A 13,805-nucleotide genomic window follows, 5' to 3' on the forward strand; every position below is an offset into this window, starting at 1 on the left:
TTCTTTAGCCAATTCATGTCTGAACTTTTCAAAATTGTTATCATCATATATTGTTTCCATTTCCTCACGTCCCATTTACTCTATAATTTACATCCATCTGACTTCCCTCACCGTAATCTCTCTGCCCACTGTCCTGAAATTTTACTTATGAAGGTCACCAGCGATCTCCATGTCAGTATAGCCAATGAATAGTTTTTGTCCTATTTCTAGGCTCTTTCCTTCTTTAAAAAAGAAAAAGAAAAACAAAAACCATTCTTTTTCCTCTATCCTTTCACACTCTCATCATCTTCTGTCCTGGTATATTTTACTGGCTTTCCGTGTTTAATCTGATCTCTAACATTCTATGAGTTTCCTTTATCTTCAGTGGAATAAACCCCTATATGAAGGATTATTCTCAACAGTTAGTTCTCATAATAACAGTACTAGTAGCAGCAGTCAATACTTCTATAATGCTTATCATGTGCCAGACACTATTCTAAGACACTGTTTAAATACATATATATAGACACACACACACACACACACACACACACACACACACACATATGAAGTTTTCCTCCTCATAGGCGTATGAAATAAGCCGATTATTATACCCATGTTACAAATGAGAAAACTGAGGCAATGAGAGGCCAAGGTCACATGATCAGTACTTGGTGAAGCCCCCGCCTGAGTTAATGCTGGAACTTTAGAGGAGACAAGTTAAATAATGTCTCACCGATTGGCCTTAAAAGTGAGCAACATTTAATTAATGACTTGTGAAAGTATCAGAAAAAAAGGGGACATTTTAAATTGAATGGGATCTACTAAGTCATGTATCAGTAACTAAGAATGACTCTTATTGAATGAAATTATTTTTCATTATTCTTTTGAAAGAAGAATAATCTTGTGTTAGTGTTTCAGTTTTTTTTTTCATCCACATATTTATTCTTTATTAGACACACATTTCCTACACACCTATGTGCCAGTGTCTGCTGCAAGCCTTGGAAGCAAAAAATTACAAAGTCCCTGCTCTTAAGCAAATGTCCAGTGGTGGAGGAAGACAGAGTAAACATGTAAATAAATGTTGTACAGTGACAGAAATACGACTGGACAAAGGGATGGAGAGGCACTGAGGAGGCAGGTCTCTTTGGTCAAGATAGTAGTGGTGGCGTTTGAACCGAGGCCTTAACGATAAGAGGGAAATTGGTCTGGGTAGATGGATTAGCCAATCTAAAGCTGGGAGAGCAAGAAGTAGAGCTTGTTGCATCTGAGGGACTGAAAAGGACAACTGTGCCTCGAGCCCCATGAAGGTCAGGGAAAGATGTAGTAAGTGACCAGAGCACATGGTCTCTGTGAGCCTGGCTAAGTAGTTGAAAATTTCATCTCTTTACAATAGATAGCCTTTAGAGGTTAGAAGCAGTGCAATAACAGCGTCTGATTTGTGCTTTTTAAAAGACTACTTTGACTGTTGAATGTCCTACAAAAGCAAAATACCTGTGTCTCTATGAAGCGCAGATAGTAAATTTTAAAAAGCCCAATGAGCTCATAAGCAGTTGGTTTACTAACTGTTATCATTTATCTTAACTAGACTTCATTAATAGAAGCTTGGTGACCTTGGGGTCCTGGGACATATTAGATTAGGGCAACCCAGCTATTTTCAAATAGTGTGATTTGAAAAATTCTTGAAATTGTTAGGGTCCAGGAAGATTATTTTATTGCTGGGGCTGGATGGGAAGTTTAGAATAAGAAAAGAAAGTATGATGGCTGGCTTCCATCTATTCTCCCTTTCTCTGGGAGAAATGATGGTGGGGTGACTACTTTGCTGTTGACCCAATGCTTCAATTTCAGAGCTGGTTCAATCCAGTAACTATTTGCTGAACAACTATTATATGTTAGGCACCCAGCTGGAACTGGCAATATAAAGAGAATAATTAATAAGAAAAGCAGGTATTACTAACAAGAGACAGGCACTGTGCTAATGCTTAACATGCACCATCTCAAGTTACATTAATTTACACACTAACCATATGAGGTAGATGCATTTATTATACCATTTTCCAGGTGAGAAATCTAATCCCTTTAAGGGGCTGAAGTCACTTCTCCAAGGTTACACAGCTAGTTAGGGGCATAGGCAGTATTTGGACTCAGGTCTGGTATCAGCACCAATTCTCTTAGCCATTATGCTCTCTAAGGACCTTACTTGAGAAGTTCAGATTATACATATATGGGTACAACCAACCCTAAGACCATCTGGCAAAACTGGCTGCTTGAGAAGTCCTGGATTTATGTAAGATGCTCTTGGAATGGAGAAGATCGTGAAGGAGGGTTCCCAAAACACACTCTCTATACTAAGGGGCAACAGAAGAGAGAAAGAATTAGCCTACAGCGGTATGATATTGAGGACCAAGAAACAGTGTTTCTCTCTTTTGTGAACAGTTATGAAATTATTTCTACTTCAGAATATCAGAAAGAAATCACAGGACTATGGACAGTTTGCTGAGCCACCCTATCTATCTTAGCGTGAATCCTGGCAGGTGTAGAGCTCATAGTATGACCCTGGCACCTAAGTGTAGTTAAGTAAGCTTTCATTTTTCTTCGGCCTTAAAGCAAAGCAGCTTTCTGATAGGTATAATTTAGGAAAGTCTTCCAAGAAAATAGTTAAAGTCCACTTTAAATATCTCAGAGAAAAGCAATTTTGCAAAAGATCTATCAGCAAAAGCAAGGCCAAACACACCAATTATTTAGTGAGACTTGTATTGTTATATCATTGCTCATGTTGTTTCTTTATGCATTTACCTGGAAGAAGGCTTTTAATGTTCAACAATTCTCAAAGAGATAAAGACCCACACTGATGTGCCAGAAAGAGCTTTGCCCTGGAATTAGATCAGTTTAGGTTTGGCTACTTACTAGAATTAGGTAACATTCTTAATCTTTCTGAGCCTGTCTCCTATCTGCAAATAGGGATACCACTATCTATTACAGAGGGATGTGGTTAAATTAAATGACACATGTAAGTGAAATACATCCTTCCAGACTGAGAACATACCTAGTAAATGTTAAGTGATCTGCAAATATTCTGCTTTCTTGAAACGGATGAAACCTGTTATCATGATTTTAACCCATAGTCTAAATATCAAGACAATATTTAGTTAAAAGTTATAGTTGTTCTTTCACTGTCCACCTGCATTTTGACATATTCTAACATATTCTCCTTGATAAATTGTGTCAATATTAGTAACATTTGTCATTTCAGCTATTACTGTTCATATGTTTAAAATATTTCAATGTGATATAAGTCGTTACTCAAAGGGATGCCTAGCTGGCTTTGTCAAAGATTTATTTTAAGTAAAAATAAAAGACTCATTTTCACCAAGTTTGATTGAACAGTGTATTCATTAACTGTATGAACTTTCTGGCCAACCCAATACAGTAGCCAAGACATGGAAACAACCTCAGTGTTTTCTTGTGGATGAATGGATGAAGAAAATGGGGTGCATACAACCTACTATTATTCAGCCATGATAAAGAAGGAAATCTGGCTATTTGTGACCACATGGGTGGGTTTGGGGGGCATTATGCTAAATGAAATGTCAGACAGAGAAAGATAAATACTTTATGATCTCATATGTGAAATCTAAAATACTGAACTCATGATAGAAAGAATGGAATGACGGTTGCCAGAGCTGGGGGCTGGAGGTGACGAAAATGAGGGAAGATGATCAAAAGGTAAAAACTTCTAGTTATAAGACAAGTGAGTAATGGTGATGTAATGTACAGCTCGGTCACTACAGTTAACAATACCGTATTTTATGTTTGAAAGTTGCTAAGAGAGTAGATCTTGAAAGTTCTCATCACAAAGATAACATATGTAATTATGTGAATTAAGGTTAACTAAACTTATTGTGGTAATCATTTCACACACACACTATATATATTAATCATCACATTGTACACCTTGGACGGATACAATATTATATATCAATTAAATTTAATTTCCGTCTGGCCCGTCATTTTCCAAAGGCCACTCAAGATCAGGGGACAGAACGCCTCCTCTCCAAGTGTCCTGCCAGCCCACCCACTCAAGATCAGAGGGACAAAATGCCTCACTAAAACAAAACAAAAGAGAAACACAAAAAAACTGGAGAGAGGGAGGAAAGGGTGCCCTGAAAAATAAAAACAAATTTTAAAAACTAAGTACGTTGACAGAGCTAAGAATAAACTACCAGGAAAAAGAAACCCTACGTGTCAGATCCTAAAGTACAGAAGGGCAAGCCCGCCGGCAGTCCAGGCCCGGGGGGACCGGGGTCCCCAGCCCTGCAGAGCCAACCGCAGACCGGCTCAGGCGCCCCTCGGAAGCGCGGGGTCCCCGCGGCCGAGTCGGCGCCCCCGGCCGGCGCCGGCTCCCCTCTGCCCACCCTGCGCGCGGGGGCTGGAAACTGCCGCGGAGAACCACGGCGGGGCGGGAAGGGGGGCTCCAAAGAGGGTCTAGCGACTCGAGTCGCTCCGTTTCTCGGTGGGCTCAGCGCGCGCCGTGGGGGAACAGGAGCGGGGGTCCGGGAGGAGGGGACGGGCGGCACTTACGTAGACCGGCAGCGGCCACGGGTAGACGGCGGGCTCGGTCCCCAAGAGCGACTCCAGCCTCAGCTCCAGCTTCTCCCCCATTCCTTCGCGCGCGGCACCCGCACCGCGCTAGTCTGGCGGTTGGGGGAGGGGCGCGGCGCCACCGCCGGGGGCGGGGCAGACGGGCAGGCGGGAGGCTGAGGGGAGGGGGCCTGGCCTGGGCCCCAGCTGCCGCCGCCACACTATCGTCCGGCCCCCGGCTCCCTCTTTGTGCTCACAGGCCCGGGGCCTCCAGCGCTGCTGCGAACTCGGGCCGGCGTGAGGCGACCACAATGAGCCGGGGGCCGGGCTGAAACACTCCCGGCGCGCGCGGCCCGCCCCGTGGACTCGCACGCTCTCACGCACGCACGCTCCCACGCACGCACGCTCCCACGCACGCACGCTCCCACGCACGCACGTACGCACGTCATCGGCTGCCCCTGGCCACACCCACCGGCCCGAAGTGGGGACCCGGCCAAACCTCTCAGGGCCAGTGGTGGCGAGTTCGACTCCCGACCTCGACGTACCGTGACACAACCCCTCCCCCCCAATAATAAGACTATAATTCCTATTAAATATGACAGCTGGAATCCCGGCTTCTGTTCACAAAATTGCCGTGTATTTAGCCTATGCTAGGCACCAGACCGCGGACGCTCAGTACTGGCCAAAAAGGAAATGCCCTGCCCTCATAGCACTGCTATTTTAATTGGAATAGTAGTGACAATGGTCAAGGGAGAAAATAAAGTGTCATCATCGCCACGGGGATGGTTAATCTCATGTGCGCACTGCGTGGGGCCCCGGCAACCACAAACATTATTCCAGATGTGGCCGGGAAGGTATTTTTCAGAAGAGATTAACACTGAAATTGGTCCACTTTGCGTAAAGGAGGAACGAATACAAGGAATTTATATATGCAGTACATATATATTTTTATTCTACATGCTTTTCTATGTAGGTGTATATGTGTGTCTATATGTATGTACGCGTATGTATTGCATATATTATATGTGTATGTATGTATACTGTATATATACACACCTAAATATCTTTCTATGTGTGTATATATGTATGATATAGACGTACCTAGGTGTGTATATTGCATATGTTATACGTATGTGTACATACTGTATATACACAAACGATGCATTTCATATGTGTGTATGTATAGTGTATATGTATGTGTCTATTGTATACATTACGTGTATATGTGTGTATACATACTGTATATATACAAACTATGCATTTTATATATATGTGTGTATATATGTATTTGCGTATTGTATATACTATATGTGTATATGTCTGTATGCGTACTGCATATATACACAGCTGTATATTTTTGTATGCGTGTACATATGTACGTGTGTGTGTATATACACACACACCCTACGGATTCTGTTTGTCTGGAGAACCCTCACTGATACGGCCACTTATGACAATTGAGCACCTGCTCTTTGCCAGCCAGGGAGCCAAACGCTTGTCCTTTCTGTGTCTCCCTTAAGTGTCACATGTCCCGGGAGGGAAGGTGATGCCGCTCCTACCAGTTGAGGTGCCTCAGGGTCAGAGAGGTGCACAGGGCGGGGGGCTGGAGCCTGGTGGAGCCCAGGTGGAGTTCTAGCAGCAGTACAGCCTAGCAGTCCCACTTCCCCGGGTGCCTCTCACAAAGACGCCGAGGGAGAGACTGGGGTCTGAAGGAGGGGATGAGGAAGCTTCCATGGGTCTGCAAGCCCAGACCAAGGCTGACTCGTCAAGGGTGTTAGAGGTCAGGACTCTGGTTACCCTGGGAATGGGGTTACACAGAGCCATTCCCATTCGGAAAAAGTATCCATTCTGCTCTTGTTTGTCTGTTTACCTCCCTCCCCCAAATCTTTTAAAAACAGGTTCTCTTGGTTGCTGGGAGCACACAAGGGGAAGTTGTGTGTGAGGGGGTGTGATCCAGGGGGCAGGGAGGATAAGCCCCCCACTCGTAGGGCCAGGCGTGGCTCAGCTTTGTGAGCTAAGGATGGCCTGCGAGGTCCCAGAGAGAAGGGTCCCTGCTCCGTCCCTGCTCCGTCCTTGCTCCGTGCACCCCATTCCCAGCCTGAGAAGTCCAGAGCCCCCCGCCCCCGCACACACACACACCAGGGAGGAGAGCCAGTCACAATGGCTCCCAGGCTCCGGCTCCAGGGCTCCCGGCACTAGGAGCTATTTTCAGCTTTCATGCCCTAGGACACGGCCAGAGCTATTGTCTCCGGAAACTCTCTGTCTGTCTCTCGCCCGCCCGCCATCCCTCCCTCCCTCCCTCCTCCGCCTTTTCCCCTCCCGCTCCAGCTGTCCTGCCCTCCACCCTGCATTTCTACACAGGGTGGCTCACAGACAGCTGCTCCCCGTGCCCACCCGCCACCATTCGATGGATGTCAAAGCAAGCCCTGGGGACTTCCCTGGAGGTCCAGCGATTAAGACTCCGAGCTTCCACTGCAAGGGGTGCGGGTTCAAAGCCTGGTCAGGGAAATAAGATCCCACATGCCGCCCAGCACGGCCAAAGAAATAAATGAGTAAAAAATAAAGTTATAGTGATGAAACAGCCCTAGTGGTGCAAGGATGGGACGTATAGCTCTATGGTAGAGAATAAAGGTCCAGAAACAGATAGATGAGAACTTGATATGACAGAAAGTGAGGAAATTAAGGAGTTTTCAATAAATGGCATTAGGACAATTGCATATCTATGTGGGGAAAAGTAAATTAGAAAAAAAGAAAACAAGCAAGCCCTGGTCAGGTGTGACCTTGGGCCCAGGGCCATTGGCACACGTTGTCGTGTGGGACGTTCTTCCTTAGACTCCTCCCTCCCTCCTGTGTCACTGTCACTTCCTCCAGAACCTTCCTGGACTCCCCTACACAAGCCCGGGGTGTGCCCTCACCCGCCCACCCTGGATCACCGGAATTCCAATCCTGGCCCACCCTTCCCCGCCAGGTGAAGAACTGTGCCTGGTCAGTAAGACCGTAGAGGTCCTTGGCCATTGCTATTGCAGTTGGAATTGTTACTGTGTTTACACAGGGTGACCAACACCCGCCCCCACTTTGCCCAGGACCGCTCAGGTTTGAGCGCTGGAACTATGGGGAAACCCTCATTTCTGGGGAACCCAGAAGGCTGGTCAGCCTATTTAGGATGGATCTTTCACTTGATATCCCAATCCCCGAGAGCCAGAAAGGGAATCTCCCCCTTCCTTCCATGGTAACCTTCATTCATTCATCCACTCATCCCTTTATTCAACTCCTTTATTCAGCAAGTATTTATGAAGCATCTACTACATAGCAGACACTCTTCTAGGTGCTGGGGACAGTAAACTGAGAAGGTGTGATTTCTTACATGGGGATGATGTCTCGGAGACCACTGCAGGGCATGGGAGGTGGGAGAGGGAAGGGGCAGTTCTAAGTGCAGGCTCTGACGGGATTGGGGCAGACCTTGCCCTAAGCCAGGCTGGTTGCTTCAACACAGCTGTCCTCACCCAGGGCCATCCTGCTTCCGCCTCCCCCAGTTCTTCAGTGATGTCTGGGGAAAATCTGTGGTTGTCACAACTCGGGGGGAGGGTACCCTGGAATCAAATGGGTGGGGACAGGGATGCTGCTGAACCCCACACAGTGCCCAAGAGGGGCCCCCAGCAGAGAATGACCCGCCCCAAATAACCCCAGTGCCATGGGGGAGACCCTGCACTAATATTATTCAGACCCGCTGGGGCCCCGAGATTCCTGCACAGGCTGGGACTCTAACCGGGTCACCTCTGTATCCCGAGGTGACCTAGAGTGGGGCAGCCAGGAGGGCTGAGTATCAGGGATGAAATGACCAATCTCTGTGCCCACTCTCCCCGCCACACCCCAGGGTCGATGGCCTCTATCTCCTCCCTGTGCAGCTAGCTTCTCCCTGAGCCATTTCTTCTTGTCAAGGTCCCTGTCGCAGGTTGTGTTCCCAGAAGATGACGTTGAGAGCAAGGATTGGAGTGCACGTGGTTGATGTGAGACGTGCAGAGAACAGATACAGCTGCCATAGGGTCCCGCAATTCCACTCCTGGGCATAGATCTGGAGAAAACTCTAATTCAAAAATATACATACACCCCTGGGGTTTCCCTGGTGGTCTAGTGGTTAAGACTCTGTGCTTCCAGTGCAGGGAGCATGGGTTCCATCTCTGGCCAGGGAACTAAGATCCCACATGCTGTGTAACAAAAAAATAAAGAAAGAGAGAGAGAAAGAAAGAAAGAAAAAGAAAGAAAGAAAGAAAAAGAAAGAAAAAAAGAAAAAGAAAGAAAAGATACATGTACCCCAATGTTCATTGCATCACTATTTATAATAGGCAACATGTGGAAGCTGCCTAAATGTCCACTGATGGGTGAATGGATAAACAAGATGTGGTACATATATACAATGGAATATATTCAGCCATAAAAAGAATGAAATAATGCTATTTGCAGCAACGTCGCGGATGGACCTAGAGATTATCATACTAAGTGAAGTAAGTCAGAAGAGAAAGACACATATATGATCTCTCTTATATGTGAAATCTAAAATACGACACAAATGAACTTGTCTACGAAACAAAAACAGACTCACAGACATAGAGAACAGACTTGTGGTTGCCAAGGGGGAGAAAGAGTGAGGGAGGGTTGGATTGGGAGTTTGGGGTTAGCAGACGCAAACTATTAAATATAGGATGGATAAGCTACAAGGTCCTACTGTCTAGCACAGGGAACTATATTCAATATCCTGTGATAAGCCATAATGGAAAAGAAAAAGTTTTATTTATAGGTTCCATCCCTAACTGAGCTGGCCCATCCCCTCCCATGGTTCTAAGTGCAGCCCGAGGCTGCAGACTTCCCACCATGCTCTTCAGCTCCAGAGCAAGCCACCTGCAAACCAGCCGCATCTTCCCAGGGGCTGGCAACTCTCCTTTGCTACTGATTCCAAGACACATCCAGATAGCACAAATGTGACCATGAAAACAAACTCAGCCATGTTCAAATCAGGGAAATAACATTCTTATCTCTGTTTAGTAGTTGCTTAATTTTAGAATAGCTTAAAGTTACAAAAAAGTTGCAAAGATCTGTACAGAGTGTACAGAGTGCTGTGGACCCCCGACCCAGTACCCCTATTTCCAACACGTTAGTACTTTAGTACGTTAGTACGACATGCTTATCCAACTAAGGAACCGAGATGGATACGTTATTATTAACTGAAGTCCACACTTTATTAGAATTTCCCTAGCTTTCCCCTAACATCCTTTTTCTGTCCCAGTCTCCTCTGGGCTGTGACATTTCTCAGACGTCCCTGGGTTTTGATACCTTGAAAGTTTTGAAGAGGATTGGTCAGGTATTTTGTCCCTCAATTTGTTTGTCTGTTGGTTTTCTGATGTTTTTCTTATGGTTGCGCTGGAGTTATGGGGTTTGGGGCGGAAGATGCAGACAGAGATAAAAATGTCATTCTCCTCAGGTCACATCATCAAGGATACACACCATCAAGGATACACACATCAAGGATACACACCGTCAACGGGACTTGTGACAAACAATTTTACCCTTGATCACCTGGCCAGTAGCGTCTTTTTTTTTTTTTTTTTTTTTTTGCTGCGTTGGGTCTTCATTGCTGCACACGGGCTTTCTCTAGTTGCGGTGAGCAGGGCCTCCTCTTTGTGGCGGGCACGTGCTTCTCATTACAGTGGCTTCGTTTCGGAGCACGGGCTCTAGATGTGCAGGCTTCCGTAGTTGTGGCATGGGGGCTCAGTAGTTGTGGCTCCCAGGATCTAGAGCGCAGGCTCAATAGTTGTGGCCCACGGGCTTAGTTGATCTGCGGCACATGGGACCTTCCCGGACCAGGGCTCGAACCCGGGTCCCCTGCATTGGCAGGTGGATCCTTTTTTTGTTTTCTTTGTTCCGTTTGGAACCAAAACTTTAATCCCAAGGAGTCTCACAAAACATATTACAAATGACAGCATGAAAAAAAAAATTGCACAGTAACTCAAAGTTCAGCTCTACAGTATACTCTTTATCTGGCAGGACATTGGTATCTTGATAATCTCAACTTCCAAAAAACTTTACAAGGAGCTATGTATTCATGTACAGCAATCACAGAGGGGACTTATGACCTAACTCAAAGGTAAACTAACTTCCTTGAAACTTCTTAGATGCTAAACTCACTGGACAACCTCTTGTCCAGTGTGAAGACTAGTGGAATTCTTAAACCTCTCATCTAGGGTAAGGGTGCGGCTTTCATTTCTACCTGCTGGCTTGTGTTCACAGCACCTTTTAAAGACTGCTTGCTTGACTACAGCTGCATACCACATCCCAGCTACAGAAAGTCTTTTCAATGTTTGCCAGTGTTGTTTCCATAATAATAAACATCACACTTTAGGTGGGCAGGAGTTAGAGTTTTATTATCAGTCTAGGCAAGACCAAAAATTCAAAGCAAATTCAATTCTGCTTAAGAGAACACTGTAAAGAAACAATTCTTCATATTACATGCCTCATATGACCCATTTCAAACCACAGAGAATGACACCTTTATGTGTCACTGTCCCAAGAGACAAACAAACGGGAACAGCTAAAACATTTAAAAAGTGCATCAAGCTTCGGAAGTCTCAAACGAAACTTGAATTTCCTGTACATACTCCTGTCAAATGAAGGTATTTCCTGTGCACCACTCCTCTTGCAAAGTGGTCTGCTATTTCCTTTCATTTGACCTGGATCGGCTAGGAGACCTAGAGAAAGATCGGGACGGCTTGCGATTTCTCTCCCGGGACAGTGATCTCTCTCTTCTCCTCTATCTACTAAAGGGACCTGCTCCGGCTGCGGGAGAAGCTTCTCCGTCTTGGAGATCTGTGGTGAGGGGGAGGACTCCTCCTCCGATAATCATCTCGAGGGCGACGACCCCAAGAAGGAGGCGGCCACGATTTCGACTTCTCCCTTCCCCATTCGACAGGTCCACTCTTACTCGGCAGCCACAGAGTGTTCTCCCGTCTACTTCTCAGACAGCATCCGCTGCATCTCGGGGATCTTCATTTTCAACAAGAGTGAAGCCGGGAGGGTTTTTAGCAACCCACACACTTCGGAGTGGTCCATAATATCCTAAAGCTCCTTCGAATTCAGTCTTGTTACCACTGTTTCCAACACTCCTTACATAAACGTTCCAGTCCAACGGACAGGAATCCCGATGCAAGACCCTCCTGGCTCCTGGCTTTCATGGGCCACAGGGTGATCCCGGGCCTCTAGAATCTGGCAGCTGAATCGGCTCGCACAAGCTGCCCTGTGGGGATGCTTTTCCCCCTATGTGTCCAGCCCGGGGCCATGCTGTCTAGGCCCGACCTCCAGGGTGACAGGGTGAACCCCAGGTCCCTGGAGCAAACACTCAGAGCCCTGGTGACCAGACTCAGGGGGCTGGGGCGGCAGCTGGACATGTGTGGCCACCCTGGTGGTGTTTGGCCCCATCTGCAGTTCCAGTTCCAGCTGAGAAAGAGCCTCGCTGTGTTATTTTCTCCTGGTTGTGTAAGGATCCCCGGTGTCATTTGACAGAAATGTAGATGGTGTGTTCTTTCTCTCTTTTCTCCCTGCTTCCTCTCGTCCCTCTCCTCCTCCCTCTCTCCCTCTCCCTCTGTCCCTCACTCTCTTCCCTCTCCCTCTTTCCTCTGCGTCTCTCTCTTTCCCTCTCTCCCTCCCCCCTCCCTCTCCCCCCTCCCCGTCCCTCTCCCAACTCCCTCTCCACCTCCGTCTCCCCCTTGCTCTCCCCCATCCCTCTCCCTCTCCCTCTCCCCCCTCCCTCTCCATCTCTCTCTCCCTCTCCCTCCACCTCCTTCCCTCTCCAGAGAGGGAAGGAGGTGGAGGGAGAGGGAGAGGGAAAGAGGTAGAGGTAGAGCCAGAGCGTGCGGAACAGGGAAACAGGGACAGGGAGAGAGGAAGGGAGAGAGGGAGAAGGGGAGACGGAGAGGGAAAGGGGGAGAGGGAGAGGGGGAGGGAAAGAGGGAGAGAGAGAGAGGGACAGGGAAAGAGGGACAGGGAGAGAGGGAGGGAGAGAGGCAGAGGGAGAGATGGAGGGAGAGGGAGAGTGAGAGGCAGCGAGGTAGAGGGAGAGAGGGAGAGAGAGAGAGAGAGAGAGGGAGAGCGGTAGAAGTGCTGAGGAGGGGGGCTCCCTCCCCCTCCCACTCCCATCCTCTCCCTACTGCTTTCTCTTTTTTCTGCTTCAACAAACCCCAGGCGCCTTTTAGATCAGCCCTGAAGTCAACGTTGATGCTTGGACAGCCTGACCTCTCCGCTGACTTCCAGCCCAGGACCACCGCTGGGAGATGAAGTCTGCGGGGCCCTGGGCGCAGGCTGCACAGGCACCTCCTCTGATGCCCAATCTCTCCTCGTTTACGAGGCAGCCGACACTCCCCTCCCTGACTCCCCAAGATTTGGGGCCTTTTTAGTATGTGTCGATAATGCCATGAGCGACTATTTAACTCTTCCACGAGGACCCATCTCCCAAAATGCAGTGGTTTTCAGCCTTGGCTGCACTCGAGAACCCCCAGGGAAGGGAGAGACGTCTCTCCCTCCCTCTCTCTCTCTCTCCCTCTGTACGTCTGTCTACCTCTCTCCCTCTCCCTCTCCCTCTGGGGTGATGCCCGATGAGCTCAGAATCGCAGATGGACCCCCCCATCCCCTCTCTGTGGCTTGCATGGGGGATGCACCTTCTCACTGTGGCCCGGGCATGGCCTTGACATTCAGACATCGGGTCCTGCATGGACACTTGTGTTTGTTCCATAGCGCATGTGGCTGCAGCCTGTGCTTCTGTAGATGCGGGCTGTGCGTGAGCCCTTCATCTTCCCCGCAGACACCACTGGTGCTCGCTCGGCCTCGCGGGGGATGCGGGGGGCACGGGGGACAGTCTTGTGTCCCCACCTTCTTGGGCTGCAGACAGGCCACGCTGGTGCTGTGGTGACTGGGGGCTCCCAGGAGAACCCCGCTGCAGACCGGAGAGGTGGCCCCCGAGAAGGTGGCGTACGCCTGGGGCCGGGCCTCATCAGTGAGCCACGGGCCACCTGCGGCAACAGGTGTCTCACCGTCCAGGGGCTGGGTGTTCGGGCGCCGTGGGGTTGAGCTACTGTCTGCACGGCAGCCGTGTTTGTCTTGTTGAGCCCGGGGAGGCCCCTTGGTGGCTCCTGGAGAGCCTGGCCGCATTTCTTCCTGCCCTTGGCCTTAGAGCCCATCACGTTCATGCCGTTTCTGCTTCC

Source organism: Delphinapterus leucas, chromosome 13 (assembly GCF_059928025.1).
Source record: "Delphinapterus leucas isolate spDelLeu-1000000601 "Yukka" chromosome 13, BTC_Dleu_Yukka2, whole genome shotgun sequence".
NCBI classification, from domain to species: Eukaryota; Metazoa; Chordata; class Mammalia; order Artiodactyla; family Monodontidae; genus Delphinapterus; species Delphinapterus leucas.